The sequence below is a fragment of the Protopterus annectens genome, chromosome 4.part1 (assembly GCF_019279795.1).
Source record: "Protopterus annectens isolate FY-2018-M chromosome 4.part1, PAN1.0, whole genome shotgun sequence".
Classification (NCBI taxonomy): domain Eukaryota; kingdom Metazoa; phylum Chordata; order Ceratodontiformes; family Protopteridae; genus Protopterus; species Protopterus annectens.
Genome location: NC_056734.1, coordinates 162,232,077 through 162,253,422, shown reverse-complemented (window position 1 = coordinate 162,253,422; position 21,346 = coordinate 162,232,077).

Here is a 21,346-nt window from a genome sequence, read left to right as displayed (position 1 = left end):
ATGTTTGGATATTATTCTCAGTTTCTTTTAAATTAATTGGCAGATTAATGGTGTTTTGTATTTCTACTGTAACTATATAAACAGGCATGTATAATGCAATTTACAGTATTGTGAATACATTTTTATTGTGATGTTGATTTACATTAAAGCATTTGAAACTCAGTGCCTGCCAGAAGGAAGAACCTATGAAGTTCAGAAGGAATGTGTACGAAATGGAGCTGTCAGCACGGCATATTCGGAAGTAGACAGTGTCTGAGGATTACAAAGCACTGGGTAATACTTAGCCAGAGATGAACATCTGCTGAAGTCAGCTGGTAGATGAAGTAATGCAAGTCAGTAAAAACATCTGTTTCTGGAATGCTTTAGAAGAAAAATGCTTAGTGATAGGAAATGTAAAACAGACATTTCTGAGTTAAGCACGTCTGGTACCAAAGGAGATGTTAAAATGTTGCATAATGCTTCTGAGAATCAAAGAGGTTACAACAAAAGGAGACAGAAAATTAGGTGCAGATGCTTCAGACAAAAAAAAGGAGGAAGAGTTGAGGAATGACATGTAGAATAGTGTAAGACAAGGACTAGCATTGCCAGAGATATAATACCATCACTTTGGGTGGTAAGAAACATGTTCAGTAGTGTATGGTAGATACTGGATGGTGGTAAATTAACAACTAAGCAGGTTACACAGGCATAGAAACTGCACAGAGAAAAGTATCATTCCTACAACAATTAGAAAGATGTAAAGATAAAAGACAGAAAAGGGTGGCAGAATAAATAAAATGCACAATGCAGTGCAAATGCTGTGTGAACAGTCAAATGAATATGAAACAGATATAATGTCTGGCAAGGGGCATTTATTTAAAAAAGCAGTGGGATGTTATTCATTATGTATTATTGCATTAGTGTACAGGGAAGATAAATCAATTTTTAAAGAGCTGCTGAACTGGAAATATTCTATGTTAATATAATTTAATTTAAATGGCAGTATAAAGGAAGGAATTCTGGGCTGCAGTTTTTCCAAAGATGGGTAAACTATGGGTGGATGAAGACTGAATTCTCAGGCTTCATTTGCCCGAAATTCAACCTGCTAAGGGCCAGAGCTCCTCCAAGTTGTGATGGGAGTAATTTCTGCTCTTCTTTGAGATGGTGTGACCATGCAGTTGGCATGTATAAGTTCAGGGGGTGTGTGAAGGGTGCATAGAGGAGCATGTCCCTAGCGCAAAACACTTACAAAAGTGATTTTTGGCTGTTTTTTGGGGGTACTGCAGTTCAAGGATTCCGATTTGTAGTGAAATGATTTTCACCCCCTCCTGTGAAAGATCCAAAGACAAACATATATTTTATCGGATTCCTATCAGTTGATCAAGTTTTCAGAAACTCAAAATTCATATGGTTGAAGCCATAAGATTGAGTGTTTGAAAACTCAGAAACTTTTGAATGGAGATTCTGGTACAGCGAGGCTCGGGAAATTTACCCTTTTCTTCATTGTAATGCGATCTCAGAGTTGTGGGGTGCAGTGGGGCTTGCCTCCCTGCATAAACATAAAAAAGGTAGCTTTTTTGTGTTTTTTTGATGTTCGAGTTTTCGGAAACTCTATCATATGGTCTCGCCCGTATGAATTTTGAGTGTCTGAAAACTCAGCCATCTGACATAGATCAATTTTAAAAGTGGGAAGGTAATAACATCATATGTTGTGTAATGGATAAGGCTGTAATATTATCTACATTTAGCATCAAATCCTATTTCTGATTTAGAAAATTTGTGAATGGGAAGATGACATATGAAGGTAATGTTCTGTGCTAAAGGCCTGCAACATCTGGTAAGCAACTTCCTGCTGGGGAACATTAAAGGAATCATACTTTAAGATTATCGCTTCACATGTAGAAAGCATTGGCATGCGATGGTTCCTGAATTAATTCTCTGAATATCTGAGCTCGTATCACCTTTGCTGAGCATTACTGCTTGCAACTGACACCTCAATTGCACACATGCTTTTAACACAAGTACTCAAGTTTGACATATTGTCAGCAACTGATTCAGCATAATAAATCTTTTAAAAAAGTTGCCCTTGCACCCCTCCTGTGAAGGATTTCACTATTTTTTCAGTCTGAAGTCACTTCAACATGGGAAAAGTGATCACAGACAGATATGCAAAACCTACTTTGCTCTTTCTGTAGGATGCTGTGAGATCAGAAGCACTTTCAGCAGTAACTGATCTCATCTAGGTCAAAAGCCCATGTTCCACCTTGACCTCCTATGCTCAGGCATTAGAGGTATGGGGAAATATGATATGTGCAGCTAGCTGTAAGCTGACATGTCAGAAGCGTACAATAAAAATGCACTACATCTAATGAAATGACCCTGTGAGAAAGGATTCTCTTTTTCTCTTTTTTCCCGTTAGGGGGGCTTTCAGCGGATCATCATTTTCTTTCTTTCTCTCCTCCATCTTCTTGCTCTGTCACCCCCACACCAACGCCCATAAACCTTCTCTCACCATAATCCCTTTCCTTCTACCTGGCTCCTCCATCCCCTCTTTCCCTGGCCCTCATTTCCCAATATCCCCATCATCCCTCATCAGCCTCCCTCGCACCCTCCTCCACCACAAACCATCTCATCCTCTCCTCTGTGTCCAAAAACTCCAAAACATCAACTATACCTGATCCTAATCCTATCCAATCCCCTATCCATCCTAGTGCACCACGATAACATCTTTAAAATCTCTTCAATCTCTCTCTGCTCCTGCCCTGCTCTGACCTTTTTTGTGTCTGTCCCCATATAATATACATAGCTGGTCTTACCTACACACTGTAGACCTTCCCTTTCACTCTTACGGATACCCGTCTGTCACAAATCACTCCTGACACTCCTGACCCCCCACACCCTCCCTCTGCTCTCTTCTTTCACCTCTCTTCCCACATTCACCATTCTCTGAACTGTTGATCCAGTACTTTAAGCTTCGTCCCACCTTACCAATGTCAAAAACAATCCTCAACTTATGTGGCAGTGAAGGACCACTGTCACTTTCAAAATATTAAAAACATACTTCATTTGAGAAAAGTGGAAGAAATAATTCAGCTTTATGGTTAGAAAAAAAACCTGAAAATTTACAGCAAATCAGGGACAAGGGCAGAGAGGCTAGGAGGAGAATGGGAAGAATGAGTGACTAACGAGAAAGGTAAGGATGGAGAAAGTGCTAAAATGGCAGAAATGTAAGGATGGAGAAAGTGCTAAAATGGCAGAAATGTAAGGATGGAGAAAGTGCTAAAATGGCAGAAATGTAAGGATGGAGAAAGTGCTAAAATGGCAGGAATGTAAGGATGGAGAAAGTGCTAAAATGGCAGAAATGTAAGGATGGAGAAAGTGCTAAAATGGCAGAAATGTAAGGATGGAGAAAGTGCTAAAATGGCAGATGAGAGAAAGCACAACACTGGGTTACATATTAAAGGAACAATGATGGTAGTAAAAATGTCAAGAAAATGAAAGGAGTAGGAAAAAGGTGCCAGTGAACCAAAAGAAGAAAAATAAGAATAAGCACAAATAATGTCAGCAACCAGGGAAGAAAATATAAAGACTGAAAACAGACAAGTGCTATATAGCATGGAAGAAAGTACTAGAAAGGAAACAGAGGTAATCCAGAGGACTTGAGTGACGTCTGGCATCCCACCTGTGACCCAGAGGGTGATAGGACTAACAAGAAACAAAGGATTAGTCTAGATAAAATCATTTTAGCTAGCAGATGTAGGAGATTCTCTCTCTGAATCCCTCCCTGTGGGAGGAATAAAGACACCTTGTTTAAGTTTCCAGTAGTTTATTCAGTTAACTAGGTAGAACACTTGCCCATCTGTTCCATGCAGCTGCTTCCATGTGATTGCAGACATGCACAGACATGTCTACATATACGCTCATGCATGCACACAATTCTACAATGCTTACCTATAGTCATGGTATGAGCCACGACTATTCAATAAGGGTGAATCAGTGAATGCCTTTTTAGATGACGTTCACTTTTCCTCTCTATGACAAAATTAACTTGGTAGAGCAATTCTCTGAATCACTCTACCATATCACTCTGTGCCATTTCTTGGAAAAGCACATGGCTGATTTGCATCAGCCATTCCCCAGGGTTACCAACCACATTTACATGTGGCTTTGCCAGAGAGATTGCTGTCCATGCTAACATCACTTCCAGAATAAAACTGTAGCATGAAAGTGGTCTGTGAATCTCTCAGGCTTACTATGATGTGGAAACTTTCTGAGTTAAGGCTTCTGCAGCCTGGAAAGCCTTTTATGAATTCCAGATAAACGAGAACCAAAGGAACATGAGGATATTAATGCAAAACTGCAAGGACTTAAAATCTCAAAAGAGAATGCAGATATGATTACATATCATAAGAGAAGACAAATGCGATCACACATCATATGGAACAAAAAGTGAATCTTTTTCTGCAAGACTCAAGATCATTAGCAGAGTGTAAAACTGGGGACATTACATAGTCAGCAGTGGAAGAGCTGGATACCAGCAGATTTATAGGTATTAAGTGGTGAGTTCCTAGACTAAGTTGTATAACACTAAAGGGGAAAAGTGTGAATAAATAGAAGATATTCACCACAAAGAAAAAGTGAAACCATGATTAACCATATTTAATATGTAAAGGAAAACAATAGGCAGGGTACATTGAAGAAATGAAATATCTGTACATTGTAGTACAAATAAGCTTACACAAAATGCTTAAAAGGTAAGAACAAAAAAGCAGTTGGATGAATGGAGTAAACTCAAATGAGGGGAGCTAGACACATATATTAATCACATATTCATACAATAACATGTCAAACTAAATTAAAAGGAAGTATAAAAACAAATGATCTGACCATATATTAATAAAAATAGAAATAGAAATTGAAGTGAAAAAGGGCTAAGAGCAAGGGACAAGACAATGAACTATTAGAAAACAGGATAATTACAGATCGCTTACGAACACTTATGGAAGAAAGAACTGTGGTCTCTGAGTTTTAAGACTAAAGTGGTTGACAGTGATGTAAAGCAATTTTTTTTTTAATGTGAGTATATATCTACAAATGCAGCATAATTAAAATACAAAAAAGTTGCAAGTCATGGGTAATAAGATAACCAAAATGCAAGTAGAAAATAATAGAATGAAATAATATATTCAAAATGTATAGTACAATAACAATGTGGGGTATGTTTAGTGTGCAAAGTATTGTAACATCTGTTCATAGGTTCTTAGGTAAGTACTAGGCTATCTGCCCGAGGGCATCTATAAGCCTAGCCAGAATGTGTTGGCTTTCGCTGCCCCCTTAGATTAGTTCCCTGTGCCTCAGTCCAGCAGATCCTTTAGTTCCCTGTGCCTCTGTCCAGCAGAGCCACTGCAGTGATCCCAGGGGTAAATTTTCTGTTTTCCATCCACTTGTCAAGGTTTCTCTTGAGTGTTAGCGAGGAGCTCTGCCTAATGTAGATTGGAATCCTGTTCCAAAGCATGGAGAGTCTCTAGGACAGGAATCTATCCCTCTAGCACGTCCTATTTATCATTGTGGTGAGGTTTAGATCCCTAGAGCGTGTGACTCTTGGGGATTTGTTTTTTTTTAGGTGGAGCATTATGTCAGGCAGAGATCACCTCTGAGTAAGCGGTATGCAACCGAGTACAGCTGGAGTTTCTTCAGTTGGGCTGCATAGGGCATATGTTTGAGGCCAGTAATCCTCTTGCTGAGGTACTTCTGTGGTCTTTCCAGCTGTTGCAGGTTTCTTGTAAGGTACATCCCAGATGGGGCGTTGTACTGTATGATGGGTCTAATGAGTGAAGAGTAGAGGGGCACAATAACCTCTTTTGTTCTAGATGCAAACCCTTTTGTGATTAGGTGGGCCACATAGAAGGATTTTCTAACCACCTTGGCAATATGATTATCAAAGGTGAGATTACTATCTACATGGGTCCCCAGATCCCTTATTACATTTTCTGTATTTAGGGGACTACCACGTATGTGATAGTTTGCGGGTACTATGTTTTTTCCAAAGGGGATGACTATGCACTTTTTGGCATTTAGCTTAAGGCCATGATTTTGACACCAGGTATCGATCTCAGTGAGACCCTTCTGGAGGATGTCTGTATCAGCTGGAGTGTCAGTTATGGCCCCCAGTTTGTGGTCATCTGCAAACGTTGTCAGCCATAGTTCTCCTGTGCTTGCCTGTACCTCTGAGAAGTATATACCAAACAGGTGGGGTCCCAGGACTGAGCCCTGGGGGGGCACCACTTATAACTAGTTTAGAGTCGGACCTAGAGCCTGCAACTCTCACCGTGTGGGTTCTATCCGTGAGCCAATTGGCAACCCATCTTGTGACATACGGGTTTATGTTCAGGCTGGTGAGCTTGTCTATAATTCCAGAATGGGGAATGGTGCCAAAAGCCTTTGCGAGGTCTAGGTAGGCTGTGTGGACCTCCTTTCCCTCGTCTAAAGCCTTGATAACTGTCTCAAAGAAGTCCACCAGGTTTAGGAGGCATGATCTGCCCTTAACAAAGCCAAACTGGGTAGGGTCCAATGTTTGAAAGTTCCCATTGTCTCTGTTACTGAATTCCATGATGATGCGCTCCATAGCCTTGCAGACCAGGCTAGTCAGGCTCATAGGTTCATAGGTTGGTACTGGGCTATCTGCTCAAAGGCATATATTAGCCCAGCCACATTGTGCGGTATTCACCGCCCCTTTAGTAGTTTCCTAGACCCTTGTACTAGCAGCTAGTACCCTTGGCCCCTATCTAGTAGGGCTGCTGGTATGATCCCCGGTGTGAACTTTCTGTTACCCATCCACTCATCAAGGTTCCTCTTGAAGAGTGATAATAAGGGGCTCTGTCTTAGGTCGGGACCCTGTTCCATAGTAAGGGAAGTCTCTGCGAAGGGAATCTATCCCTCTAGCATGTTCTATTCATTATTGTGTTGAGGTTTATATCCCTCGAGCGTGTAGCTCGAGTAGATTTGGTTTTGCTAAGATGGAGCATGTTCAACAATTCTGGGTTGGACATGGCTCTGTACGTTAGACAGAGATAGCCTCTGAGAAAGCGGTATGCAACAGAGAACAGTCTTAGCTTTTTCAATCGTGCTGCATAGGGCAACTGTTTGAGGCCAGTAATCCTCTTGGTTAGGTACCTTTGTGGTCTCTCCAGCTGCTGGAGATGTCTAGCCAGGTACATTCCAATTGGTGCATTGTACTCAATAATGGGTCTGATGAGGGAAGAGTAGAGGGGCACCATTACATCCTTAGATCTTGATGCAAACCCTTTCGTGATCAGATGGGTCACATAGAAGGATTTTCTAACCACTTTGGCAACATGGTTAGAAAAGGAAAGCTGACTATCTACTTGGGTCCCTAGATCCCTTATTTCTTCTTCAGATTTCAGGGGATTACCACCTATGTTGTAGTTTGCGGGTACTCTGTTTTTTCCAAAGGGGATTACTACGCATTTTTTTGCATTTAGCTTGAGACTATGGCTTTGACACCATGCATCAGTCTCATTTAGGCCCTTCTGGAGGATCTCCATGTCGGCCGGAGACTTTATTATAGCACCCAGTTTGCAGTCGTCCGCAAACATAGTCAGCCACAGCCCTTCCATGCTTGCCTGTACTTCTGAGAAGTATACGCCAAATAGGAGGGGCCCCAGGACAGAGCCCTGAGGCACACCACTCATAGGGCGATAGTTCCTGGGGTCCATTGTGGCTCCACCTTTGTGGAGCAGGATAGCTGTTGCTGTGCGCCACTCTATGGGTACATAGCCTGTAGAGAGGCTAGGTTTGAACAGTGTGTTTAGGTGAGAGGTTATTTCTTTTTGGAGCTCATGTAAGACACAGCCTGGGACACCATCTGGTCCCATTGAAGCTGTATTTTTGGCTTTGGATAGGACTGTTTTAACCTGTGTGTCAGTGATTGCCGGGGCACTACATTCTTCTGATATGGTTATGGGCCCTTTAGGGGGTGAGAGGGGGGTGAAGTTTTCACTAAACCTGTCTGCCAGAATGTTGGCAGTATCAGTTGGTTCAGTCTATTTTGTGCCATTCTGCACTAACTCAGAGCAGATCTGAGAGTATCCACTTAGGTTCTTGACATAGCTAAAGAACGCTTTATGGTTATCTTTGGAGTCCTTGGCAATTTTTCTTTCAAAGCTAGCCTTGGATGATTTTATGAGGGATTGTAGTTTCTTGCTGATACTAATCAGGGATGTCTTTCCTTCTTGGGATTTTACTCTTTTCTGCACTAGTTTCCTCCTTCTATTGTATAGCTTGTTTATGTCAGGTGTCCGCCAGACTGGTTTCCTTTTCTTGGAGGAGTGAGTCTTGGTTTTGCTTGGGAAAGCATGATCCATGTATTCTTGCAGGTGCTCATAGAGTGCCTTTGTAAGGGATTCAGCAGCTTGGACAGTGTTGTCCTTTAGCATGGGGGCTGTGAACCTTTCCACCTCAGTCTTAAGTAACGTGAAGTTTGTTTTTGAAAAGTTTTTCACTGTGGTTTCCTTGACTGGGGGTGGGGGCAGAATGTGGATATCCAGAGTGATTAGTCTATGGTCTGATATAACCAGTGAGGGTTTGACCTCCGGTGTAGAACACCGGTCACCCATGTTGGTGATGACCAGGTCCAATATGTTGTCACCTCTGGTGGGGGTGTTGACCACTTGATCCAGGGCATTCAAGTTTATAAATTCTAGGAAGCATTGGGCAAGGGAGTTAGTACTTGAGTAGTTCTCCTAGTTAATGTTTGGGTAATTGAAATCACCCAATATTAGGGCATTTGGTAGGACCTTCATATTTTCCATTGTCTCCAGAAACTCAGAATGGGGGTCCTGGGTCATGGTGGGTGATCTGTAGCAAGCTACAATTTGAATTGCAGTTTTGCCCATTGTTAGTTGCACATGGATTATCTCTGAGGCATTGTGCTGTGCCACTAACCTGGATGTGTGGGTATCCTTGATGAATATGGATACACACCCACCTTTTGTGTTTTGGCCGGTTTCTTTGGACGAAAAGTACGGTATGAGTTATAGCCTGGTAGTGCTGGGGTGCTCTTAGCAGCCTTAAACCAGGTTTATGTTACTGCACAGATATCGATGTTCACCATACTGAGGAGTGCCTCGAGTGCATGCATTTTGAGGTTTAGACTTTTGGCGTTGAGTAGCATTACCCTCAGTTTTTGGTTACTTGTGCTATTTACAGTGGTGGGTTTGTCTTTTGAGCCTTGCCTAAAAAAGGCACTATGGGGTGGCAAAAACCTTGGCCAGTATTCAAAAGCCTAAGGCTGACAGCTGCAAGCCATCTGTTGTGAAGCAATGTGGCTTATCGAGCATGTCATCCCAGGTGGACAGATACTGGATCCCCTTTGAATGACACCAGAAACGTAGCCAATTGTTGAAATTAATCATTTTTTTCTTTATACTGTGGCATCATTCTTGGTGAGGGCAGGATGCTACTCAGGGTCAGGGTCATACTGGCCTGGGCTACGTGATCAGAGAGCTCTTCCATGTCTCTTTTCATGTAGTCCAGGGAGGTACATCTCAGGTCATTCACACCAACATGGATAATGACAGAGTCATATTTGTACTTGTTCTGGAGTGACCTGAGTGCTTGTGTTATGTGACAGATCTTGGCCCCTGACAGGCAGCTAACTGTAACCTTCTCCTTGTCCAGCCTAGTTAGTGGGACATCAGTGTGCCTGACTATAGAGTCGCCTATTACTAGTGTGTTGGGTATGTTATTTTGCCTTAAGGGCTGTGATTGCGTGGTACGCTGATTATGTGAAGTATGTATTTCATGGTTTGTGATGGGGTGTGGAGGTTGCTTGGGTGTCTGCTTTGGAGGTCTCTGTTGCTTTTGCAAATTTTTATTTAGAGCCTCTGAGTATGTTTTCGTGTATTTATGTGTGTTATTTGCTGGTATTGGTTTAGTAGGTCTATGTGAGACTGGTGGTGGGTTGCAAGTATTTTCCTTATCCTCTTGACTGTCAGTTCCAGTCTTGGGTTGAGAGAGAGCTTTGCCTCCAGTTTGGCTGTATAATTGCATCTCTCACATATATTAGTGTTTGGTGGTAGGAGGAGAGGTTTGTCTGTGTACATGAGGCAGTTGTAACATTGCCTCAAAATGCCCAGATTCACCAGTTGGACTGCAGAGTACACCTGAAACTGCCCTTTGGACATGTCTGAATAGGTAAAGTGAGCTGTTTTACTGATTAGCTGGTAGGGACAAATAGAGAGCCTTGTTCTTCTGGACAGTATAGGGGGCCTAGTGCTAGGGTTAATTAGTGCTTGCTATGAGTTTTGAGCAAGTGCTAGGCTGTGAAATGAATGGTTTGAGTGCTTAAGTTGAAATTTTGTCTAGTTCCAAGGGAAAAATTGAAGAGCAGACTTCTTGGAGTCAGGAATAGTTTAAGCCTAGCTAACTGGCACTGCCCGCCGCGCAAAACTCCAAAAATGCGTTTTTTATAGCAGGGAAATGAACGAGATAGAAATTAGCCCAAAATGGCCAACAAACTACTAACTTCTGGGCTACAGCAAACAAGGCACATACATTTCAAAAAGAAACAGATCAAATAAACAGGCACAATAAGCCTTTAACCAGAAATTTCCAGCTCAGAAGGGCAGAATCTAGCCTCTCCTCCCACAAGATTGCAGACTACAATCCTTCTTAATGTAAAATAACTAGCCTGAAGCCAAAGTGCTTAAACCAGAACTAATGCACTTTTAGAATAACAGACACTGAGCCTTCAATCAGCAATTCCCAACTTAGAAGGATGTAAGCTACCTGTCCTGCCACAACAATGCAGTCCACAAACCTTCTTAATGTAAAACAACTGGTGTGAAGACCAAGTGTGTAAACCAAAAGGCTTAAAATAACAGTTACAATTTAATCAGGCTACTACCAAGCAGTAATAACTGCAGCAGAATAATACAATTGAGTAATTTTAAGAAGAAGCACAAGCAAAATAAGGTAATAAAGTGGAAAGAAACAAATTACAGTAAAAGCAGATGAATAAAGTGCATTTTCTTTTATATATAACAATAGAAAATGAGCAAACTGATTTAAACAAATTACCCAATTAACTGGTAAAAAAACTTAAAACTGAGCCCTGTTCCAGACTGTCAGTTCCAGTCTTGGGTTGAGAGAGCTTTGCCTCCAGTTTGGCTGTATAATTGCATCTCTCGCATATATTAGTGTTTGGTGGTAGGAGGAGAGGTTTGTCTGTGTACATGAGGCAGTTGTAACATTGCCTCAAAATGCCCAGATTCACCAGTTGGACTGCAGAGTACACCTGAAACTGCCCTTTGGACATGCCTGAATAGGTAAAGTGAGCTGTTTTACTGATTAGCTGGTAGGGACAAATAGAAAGCCTTGTTCTTCTGGACAGTATAGGGGGCCTAGTGCTAGGGTTAATTAGTGCTTGCTATGAGTTTTGAGCAAGTGCTGGGCTGTGAAATGAATGGTTTGAGTGCTTAAGTTGAAATTTTGTCTAGTTCCAAGGGAAAAATTGAAGAGCAGACTTTGTGGAGCCAGGAATAGTTTAGCTAACTGGCACTGCCCGCAGTGCAAAACCGCAAAAATGTGGTTTTTATAGCAGGGAAATGAAAGAGATAGAAATGAGCCCAAAATGGCCAATAAACTACTAACTTCTGGGCTACAGCAAACAAGGCACACAAATTTCAGAAAGAAACAGATCAAATAAGCAGGCACAATAAGCCTTTAACCAGAAATTCCCAGCTCAGAAGGGCAGAATCTAGCCTCTCCTCCCACAAGAGTGCAGACTACAATCCTTCTTAATGTAAAATAACTAGCCTGAAGCCAAAGTGCTTAAACCAGAACTAATGCACTTTTAGAATAACAGACACTGAGCCTTCAATCAGCAATTCCCAACTTAGAAGGATGTAAGCTACCTGTCCTGCCACAACAATGCAGTCCACAAATCTTCTTAATGTAAAACAACTGGTGTGAAGACCAAGTGCCTAAACCAAAAGGCTTAAAATAACAGTTACAATTTAATCAGGCTGCTACCAAGCAGTAATAACTGCAGCAGAATAATACAACTGAGTAATTTTAAGAAGAAGCACAAGCAAAATAAGGTAATAAAGTGGGAAGAAACAAATTACAGTAAAAACAGATGAATAAAGTGCATTTTCTTTTATATATAACAATAGAAAATGAGAAAACTGATTTAAACAAATTACCCAATTAACCAGTAAAAAAACTTAAAACTGAGCCCTGTTCCAGCAGTCTTCAGTCTGGCAAGTTCTAACCACACACTCCTGCCACGAGGGTGCAGGGGAACCTTCTCCAAAAAAGATGGCCTGGATTAGTGCTCAAGTTATACAGACAAAGCTAGATTTAGCAGGCCTGAATCTAGTCTATGCTACAGCAGACAAGGTGCACCAGTTTCAGAAAAAAAACAGTTCAAATGAGCAGGCACAGTAAGCCTTTAACTAGAAATTCCCAGCTCAGAAGGGTAGAATCTAGCCACTCCTCCCACAAGAGTGCAGACCACAAACCTTCTTAATGTAAAATAACTGACCTGGAGCCCAAGTGCTTAAACCAGAACTAAAACACGTTTAGAATAACAGACACTGAGCCTTCAATCAGCAATTCCCAACTTAGAAGGATGTAAGCTACCTGTCCTGCTACAACAGTGCAGACCACAAACCTTCTTAATTAAAACAACTGGTCTGAAGCCCAAGTGCAATAACCAAAATACTTAGAATAACAGTTACAATTTAATCAGGCTACTACCAAGCAGTAATAAATGCAGCAGAATAAACACAATTGAGTACTTTTAAGAAGAGGCAAAAGCAAAATAAGGTAATAAAGTAGGAAGAAACACAAATACAGTAAAAGCAGATAAAGTGCAAATTGTTTTTTTTTTGTTGTTGTTTTTTTGTTTTTTTATATATAACAATAGAAAACAAACTGATTTGAACAAATTACCCAATTAACTGGTAAAAAACCTCAGAACTGAGCCCTGTTCCAACAGTCTTCAATCAGACAAGTTCAGGGCCTAAGTGGGTATGCCTACTCAAATGTTCTTTCTATATTAGGCAGGATGAGCTAATGAGACTAGACTAGGATAGAGCTGGGATAGAGCTGAACAGATGGGACTGGTAGGAGTGTCTGAAATCAAAATATGATCTCACTGTACTCGGTTGAGTGAGCAAATGAGATGGGCCCAGGAGGAGTGTTCAAACACAAATTTACAGGAGGGGCAGTCAATTCCAAAGCCACCAATATTAATACCACAACAAGAACAGGGAGGGTGGGGAAAACTAACTGCAGGCAGGGAGAGATAGAGCTTCCAATTTTCAGTAAACAAATAAATAGGCAGATAAATGCAGTACTAGTTTTAACACAATATTCAATGAAACAATAAAAAAATAAATAAAATTCAGTACTATCTTATAACACTGCAAGTTTGTTCTTATCTCAGCTTGTAATAAAGTTGATGTAGGGTATACCAAACAGAGCCAGTATGCAACTATTCAGCAGAAAAAACTCATCTAAAAATAATATGGATTAGATACAACAGTAATGATGGAGACCAGAGAAAATTAAATGACACAAACAGTAGTTGGGAGTTAGAAATACTGCAAATAGTACAATGCATAATGTGAAATTGCACAATAGACAGTGGTATGGAAGGCTGGGGTGATTTAGAGACATAGACAGAGTGGTCTTTCTACCTGGGGAAACAGAAAAGTCAACATTGAATGCAAATAGCCATCTAATGATATGAAATGGGTAGCACTACTGTAACGAGGCAAAGTGTTAATGCAAATAAGGACAAACAACATGGTGGGGCAATTCAGAAATGTATAAATATTGCTCAACAAGTTTTGTCAGCCAACAAGTTTGTTTAATATCATTTCTTGGTGATCAGAGACTGCATTAAGATGCTAGTAGTAGTATATTTGATAGCTAAACAGTGTATGTTAGGAATTGTCCATGCAACCACAGCCCAAGATGGTACACATTCTTACTCTCTGTGTTACAGACTTATCTGACCATGCCCATAACATCATCATCTCCATAACAGGGTCATAGCCAAATGCAGTTGTGTGGACAGAGGCACCATAGGAGATCTACTAGACATGTACTATTTTCACATGGAATTTGATGTGATACATGTAATATCAATTCCAGTGGACACTAAGGAATGTGTAGCATTAACCACCTTTATTATGGGGACCTTCCAGCAGCCATCAAGGGACATGGTGGGTGCCGCACAGGTATCTGCCTTATCAATACTACACCAGTTCCTTGATGTTATGCTGCAGCATGTGCAGAAGCATATATGGTTTCCATGGACCACAGAGGAAACACCACTATGTGGGTGATAGATGATAGTAGCCCGCCTCCCTATAGTTGTAAGTGCCACTGACTTTAATTTTTTCTATCCATTCAGCATCTTTATCATGTTCCACAGGGTTTTCATAAATATTTCTCCAAAATGTGTCTATTTCTTCTTTTTTGTGGTGTTTCTATTCCTTTTGCTTTGTTTCCAAGTTCTCTATAAAACTTTATTTGGGTAATCAATTAATTGCTTATTTTGTACTTTTATATTTATCTGCATATCTTTTAAGTTTTTCTGTCTGTGTTGACATTTTTAGATTATTTGCAATAATATATAATAGATCCTGGTCTGTTTGATAATGTGTTTTGCTCTTACCATGTCTTCCTTTCTAAGTATTTTTGATGATTTATTCTCTCTTATATATTCTTCTAATTGTGATACTTCGTATCTTAATTCCTTTAAAGTGTTCTCTACTTGATGCTCCGATAGTGGCTTTTTATTTCTTCCCTTTCTTTCCCTTATTGCTCTATGATTTTGTTGCAAGACTTTACTAGTTATTAATTGAGTTGCATAGTAATACATCCTATTTACTTCTGTTATAGCACAAGAATTCTCTTAATAGTCCTTGTTACAGTATTCATTTGTTTTACCAAACTTCTAATATTTTGGGTCTTGTTTACTTTCTGTAATCTCTCTTTCATCAATCTTAGTATGTCTATCCATTTCTAGTAAATAAAGCAGCTCTTCCCTTAGACCATTTCTTCCAGAGACTGAGAGCACCTTCTTTGCTTTCCATTTCCTGTGAATATTCTGCAGAAAGTACCAGACCATCTTCTTGTGATGTATCCTCCTCAGGTGCACCCTGCTTTCATCTGCTGCTCCTTAATTGGGAACTCGTTGGCCCATCACTTTGCAATATTGCCTTGCATCATTGTTGTAACTGTTTCCTGTTCCTTCCCTTACTGTGCAACTTTGACTGAAGTTTTGTACCGGTTTCCTACAGAAGGCTCCAGAGCATCATCATGTGGCAAGTCTTCAGATGCCTCCTGCTCCGCTTGTTTCTCCTTAATCGGGGAACACACTATTCCATCACACTGTGACATTACCCATGTTAGATTTTCTACACTAGTTCCTTAGCTTTAAACATAATCCATAACTTCAGTTTCTATTTGTTTAACCTGTTTCTCACTATTCCTCTTTTCTACTTTCGCCTTTGTTTTCTTATTTTTTGTATTTGTGAAATTTTCCACATTAAGGTGTCTTTACTTGTATTTCTTTTCAAATATCTTTGGTGTTGTTTATTGTTGAATAGTTTTGCTTTCTCCTTTGCATAAATATTACACCATACCAGATCTCTTTTCCATTCCCATATCCTTACTTCTTCAGATACCTCCTGTCCCACTTTTTGCTCCTTAATCTGGGGACTCATCATTCCATCATGCTGCAACATTACCTGTTCTGAATTTTCTACATTAAATCATTCACTTCACATATAATCCATTACTTCAGTTTATATTTGTTTAACTTTTACCTTACTAATCTTCTGTTCTACATTTCCTCTTTGTTCTCTTATTTTTTGTATTTTGAGATGTTCCATATCCAGATGCCTTTGCCTGTATTTCTCTTCAAATATCTTTGGAGCTACTTTTCTGTACTGATTAATTTGGCTTTCTCCTTTGAATAAATATTGTATAATGTCAGATCTCTTTTCCTTTCCTATGCTCATGTTTCTTTTTTGTGCCTTTCAAAGATCTCTGGCATTTGTTCTTTATATTTTCATAATTCGCCTGCTGTTTCTTTTTCCAGGCGGCCCAACATTTCTTCTTCTATGTAATGTTCTCCATGGATCTCTTGTATTAATGAATGCAAAATTTATTTGAAGCTTTCTTTTTGGCCAGTACTCCATTACCTTCAAGATTCCTCCCACCAAATAAGCCCCTCCACCTTTTGTCTGAGGGCTCAACTTCAACATTTATACATCACTCGGTGGAAGTATGGCTCAAGCATCAGGAGTGCCACTGTCATCTACAGGGTCTGTTATTTTTGTTATTTCTGTCTTATCACCCACCCTACATGCCTAGCACACATGCTATGATTGGCCAAGCTCAGGAAACTATGGTGTGTTCTCCCCCCTCCCAAGCACTGAACTGTCTAGCCCACCCCCAAGTCTGACGTCTTAATCTCCCTGGTTCCAGCCTCTGTTAGAGAGCTACTGGAGAGATGCCAGCACATATCCTCCTCCCCAGGATAGGAATGGCTCCTCCTGCCAGCCAGCTCCATCAAGTGCCCGAGCCACTAATCAAACCTGAGTCACCTGGGTCATAGTCAGGGCTTTATCGCTGTACACCATCTGAGTAGTCTGTTTGAAGCTTTTGACAATTTTTCATGTACAAGTATTTTTTTTCCACTAATTTCTTTCTTAATCTTTCTGAATATCTCCTATCTGAAAATTCTGAGCTTCTTGCATAATAGTAACAATACATAATTTATTTCTTATCCTCAGTAGTCCACTCTGTCATCTTTATGTTTTTTTGGCCTATCGATTTTTGTGAACAGTGGGGCCACCAGCCCCCTGATCCTTGCCTAACCCCAATGAAAGAATGTTTCCATATCTTGATGATTCTACACTGCCATTTATTCCAGGCCTGGCACCAGTGCATACACCAGGATTGGACATTTTTTTATCCTGAAATCTGTGCACCCAGTTGTCTTTTTTATTTTTTAACTTACCTCTCTTCATGATATATGCTGTATATCAAGTACAGTCTATGTATCAGTGTTGTCTTGGTGAGAATTTATGAAAACAAGACCCACTGTGTAAAAGTCCTCACCAAGACATGAGGATGAATTCAGTTTTAGTAATCTTATTCTTCTTTTCTTGCTGATTTAATCATCTCTCCATTTGGATCCAGTGTGTAAAGGTAGATGGCCCCATAGAGATAGATAAGGTGGCAAGGTGCCTGTCCAACACACCATTCAGGTAATCCAGGCATTGTATGCCACACAGTATAACAGTCACTTCTGTCACAGCAGTGCCAGCATCCATCAGTGCCTGGATCACTGAATTGTATATCCAGTGCATAGGACCAAGCATGATAGCTAGTTTGGGCACTGAGCAGGAGCCATGATGTTGTTGCTTTCTACCACCATGCCCATGCTGTGCAGTCATATCGCTGCTTGTGTTTGAGCAGATGATGAGGGTACTGTCTGTGTCTGGCTGTCTGGCATGACCTGTCTTTCCATCTTAAAAACACCACAGAGTCACGAGGTACACCCGAACAAGTTTAATGTGCAACAAACCACAGGTTCTCCAACACTGACCTAGGTTTCGTCCCTAAGGACTTCTTCAGAGTGTGTTGAACCTGCTGACATAAATACTTACAATCATCAATGAATCAATGAATCAATTATCCTAAATTTGTAAAAACACATTTAACATAAAACACTATGAATATTAAAAATACATATAAAAACATATGTGGTAGGCAAAAGTTAACCTACTAACAGTTAATAATAAACAATGTAAAAATGTCTACTTATATAGGGCAATAAATTAGAATAACCTCCTACAATGGTGTGTGAGATGTCCCATCCTGGTATATTACCCTATAATATGTTTTAACCTCAAATAGGGTTTTATAGAAATAAATTCATTTAAACCAGGATAGTGGTGAGCATTAAGCACTATCTGCCATTTAAGTTCACATACATCTAAGTGGTAGTCAGTCAACCTACCTTGTTGATCCTTAGTCAATTGTTCTATAACACAAAAGAAAATTTGTGATCTTTATGCTTTAAAATGTGTCGAGCTAGGGCATTAGTGGATTTTGGTGCTTAATATCTAAAATATGCTCCTTGATCCTTTCCCTAAATCTCCTACGTTTTGCCTACATAAAGCCGTAGGCATTACATGTCTGGCATTTGGCAAGATAAATTACGTTGGAAGAATAACAATTAAAATTACCCCTTATTTTAATATGTATGTTATTTATTGTTACCATATTTGATGGCATGTTGAACATCTACCACATTTGGAATTACCTTTAATTCTACTTGTCGTACTATCTCTTACTGTACTGGCTTGCTCAAAAATCTGCTTAAGTGCTCTATCTTTACGATAAACAAATTTGTTTACGTAGCTTAAACCCTGAAATTCTTTAAGTCTACTAAAAGATCTCCAATTCCTCTCAATTATCCTAATAATATCATCAGTGTCAACATTGAATGTGAGAACAAACAAAAGAACCTAGAATTTCCACTAGGATTATGGCTGAAGAGATCAACATCACTCTTCAATATAGGTTGTATGTGGCCTCCTTCTCTTTTATGCTGTACCTCTTTCTTGACCTCATCACATAGGGTCCTAGGATACCCTCTGTTTAAGAAGAGTTTTGTCATGAACTCCAATTCTGATACAAAATCTAACTCTTCACTGACCATACGCGCTGCCCTAATCATTTGACCTTTAATGATGGCTCTTTTTTGATGTTCCAGGTGCCAGCTATCATAGTGCAGGTAAGAGTTCGAAAATGTGGGCTTCCTAAAAATATTGGATGTAAGAAGGCGTGTCTCTTTATTATAAGTTAGACTAACGTCCAAATAATTGATCTTCTCCTCATTAATTTCATGAGTAAATTTCAAAAACCAAACTGTTTGGTTTATGTAGTTAATAAAGCCCAAAATATTCCTATCACCATAAAAATATCATCTAAAAATCGTGTGTACATTTTTATATGTGGCCAAAATTCACTACTAAAGACAAAATTGGTCTCCCAATAGGCCATGATATAATTTATAAAAATGGGGCACACGCTGCCCCCATTGCCAAATTGTGACCTTCAAAACAAAAATTATTGACCAACACTAACTCCATTAATCTTACATAAGTGTTAATATGTTCCTGATCATAGACCCTAGTGGCAATTAATTGTTCCTCCAGTCAACTTAAACCCACTTCATGTGGGATTACAGTGAACAAATTAACAACGTCAATGGTTACAAAGACAATATTTTCCTGGTTATCAAGTTTTTTAATTTTGTCTAAGAAATGCCAGGAGTCTTTGGTAATGTGTGGAAATCTACTTAATCCTGTTTTTAGTTTAGAATCCAAAAATTTACTAATATAGCAAACCTTGCTTCTTTTACCATCCACAATTTGTCTGAACCTAACATTGTTCAGCCCCTTGTGGATCTTTGGAATCCCAAAAATGCCACTCAACACTGGGTGTTTATTTATCATAAAATCAAATTCATCCTCATTAATCTCCCCTTGTGTGAGCATGTCTTCAAGTACCAGATCTATCTTTCTATATGCTATATGGATTTCATTAATGCTCACCTCTGTGTAAGTCTCATCCATGAGCATAGTAAGCATTTCATTCTAATCAAATTTATTCATTATAACTGCTCCATTGCCTTTATCAGGCTTCATGACACGAATACTTTTGTTGTTACAAATGTAATTAATGCTATCAAGACTATCCTGAGTCAAATTACCTACCTGCACTAATGGAGCAGTACCATAATATTCCCTAATATCTTGTTCACATAAACTTTCAAACAGTTGTACAATATTGTTATAGGGTGGATTAAAATGACTTGGCTTATGTAAATTTGTCACGATTGACATACATTCACTACTGTTTTTAAAACCATAATAAGCCAATAAATTAAATTTACGAGTAAATAGCTTCAGATCTATTAAAGTGTCCACAATTCTACCGTTTCTACAAGGAACAAAATTAAAACCTTTTGATAACATCTCAGCATGCTGTGTGTCAAAAGATGTATTAGAATAATTGAATAATTTAAAGTCTTTTGCCTTGTTATATATTATTTTAGGGTTAGATAAGGAAGTCTGTACATAAGTATCATCTGGTGGCCCCCGTATAGAACCATCAAATTGTTGTTACCAGATGTATCCATATGCCCTACTACATTTTGTGTATTAGAACACTCTGCACTTAATTCTACATAACATATTTTATCATTATTGTTGCCTAAATCCACTATATAATTCTATTATTAACATCAATCAAAGAATAAGTACTCATTTGTAACAATTTTTAAAATGTTCACCTAAAACATCAACAACCTTGTCAGTATGAAATGAACGGTACACCTTGTCTGTCCTTCTGCAAATTAATGGAAACACTTTCCTCCAACCAGTCCAAAAGGTTATTGTCGTGTGGTTTGTGGAGATAAGGACTGTGTACAACAAACACTAGTGAAAAAATTAAAGTTAGTTACGTGATTAACTTGGTTCTGGTCACTTGATGTACTACAGTTAACCACACTGAATTCTATGTCAATATGAGGATAGTCAATTGAACTTTCAGTTAGTCCCACATACAGAAGCATTGTGTGCCCAAAAATCTTTTCTGATAATGTGTTTTGGCCCTTGTTCCTGTATGTCAATCCTTGCTGTCTTATTCTAATCTCCTCTAAAGGGTCTTCCCCTCGGTAACCGAAACTGTTGAAGCTTGCTGGCATGTCTGATGCCGCCCCTTCCTCTGAATCTCTGCTCAGATTGGTTGTAACAACTGCTTCCAGATTTTGAACATTTCCTTTACATCTAAGGGATAAGATACAGTTGGATGTCTCGTTGTAATTTCAATAACTTTTTGTTGTATAAAATGTCACAGCTCTTGTCAATGTCTTTGACTATATTGACATAGTTGGTGAAGTATTGATCAAACAGGAGATCTATCTTGGAGTGAATCACATCCAACTCACTAAGCAACCCTCTATTTTTACATTATTATACCTCACCATATCTCATGATTTTGTACACCAGTCGTATCAAATAATTTGTGTAATTCTTTTACCATGTCCAAATTGGTACCAGCCCTAAATCTATGAATTGTATCCTTTTCAAATTTAAATAACTTGATCTCAAAGTCTCTTAATAATTCAGATAGTGACTGGATTTTGACATCCTCCACCATATGTGCTGTTCCTTTATCTTGTTTAAAATTGAAACAGTTAGTTAACCAACGGTTATGATTTAAGAGGTAATCCCAAACTAGT